Consider the following 1,521-nt stretch of genomic DNA (forward strand, 5'->3'; position numbering starts at 1 on the left):
AAGTGTATAACTCATCATTCTATACTTGGAAGCTTCAACTTAGACACCCACGAACAGAGGGAATAATACATATATGAATACTATAGTATATTGTTGGGACAGTAGATATATACACATATACACACCCCATCGTTGCTCGGTTTTTTTAAACACCTACAAACCACAAGTATCCACAGCGTAGTTTCCCTCTTCAGTGGTAGTTTATGCAGATCAAAAATAGCAGTAAACAGCCCACATACAAACTTCTTGGGTACGCTTACATTTAAAGTTGAAGGGATTATCAGCCGCCAGCATAGGAGTGCGTCCGTCTAGAACGCTTCTGATTAGCTTTCTGGTGCTTTGTGTGACCTCCTTATCTGTCAGTAACTTGTTAGCCAGCACCTGATGTGCCTCTCTACGAGTGTGAGATGAGCGAGCGCATGTGCGTGGGATACCTTTCATATATGACCGGTATGACCGGAAGGGGCGGTGCATGGTTCGGAATATAGAACTTACACCCCTAAATCTGTTGTACATGTCTCTTGCCTAAACCCTTGTATTCGGCTGAATGAACACTGTATATATCCAGCTATAGCGTACTCTCTTTTACAGGTCAATAAGCCTGTTATGTGTATACATGTATCCACCCTGGGACCGATGATATACACAATATGCTCGCGGAATGAATGCCTGTAGCTCTATTTATATGGATAGCAAGGTCGTTCACCTCATTACGTGTGATACAATTTAATTACATGGTACACACAGTAGTAGATGTAGCAATCACTTGAATCACAACATGCTATCAAATTACCAAGAATCCGATTGGTGGAACTTAACCCGCCCTTTCCATAAATCCACCAACCTACAAATTCTACGAGAGGGTCACCACTCGCCAGGGCGTCTATGTGTGGTTGGAGCCTGTCACTATGGGCTGGTATTTACATATGACCTAACATTCCTGATGTTACAGAATATGTTATATAGGCCTATGGTGAGTGCGATTCATATACGATACTATTTATCCCCTTATTAATATATGTTGAGAGAGTTATAAACGCATATAACAGATATTTCCCGTTCGATTTGAGTGTGAAACTCTGGCTTGTGATATGACTTTCCCGAAAGCTAGATAGCTTTGGAACTTCCTCCAACTTGGGTATATATGGAATTGAGTGCACAATGTCGATGTCGAACTCTAGGCATGACCTAGCCGATCTTGAGCTAGTGGAGCAACAAGTCACGCTCACATTGCAGGTGTGTATTGTTTTATAGTCCATAGTTATAATGCAATAAAATGGTACACGAGGTGAGTGATATTGCTATTCGCTATACGTATTACGTGTTCGTACATACAAACCGTACGCCTGATATATGATCTTATTTTTTAAACGGTGTATCAAATTAACTTATATACATTTGGATGAGATGACTGCACGCCGGAGTTGTTCTCCAAACTACGCCACATATTTACAATAAAGTTAACATACCCACATTTATACACATATGCATGTGACAGTGTGCAAGTCAACGCGCATATAT

The sequence above is a fragment of the Sphaeroforma arctica genome (genome assembly GCF_001186125.1).
Source record: "Sphaeroforma arctica JP610 unplaced genomic scaffold supercont1.143, whole genome shotgun sequence".
NCBI lineage: Eukaryota > Ichthyosporea > Ichthyophonida > Sphaeroforma > Sphaeroforma arctica.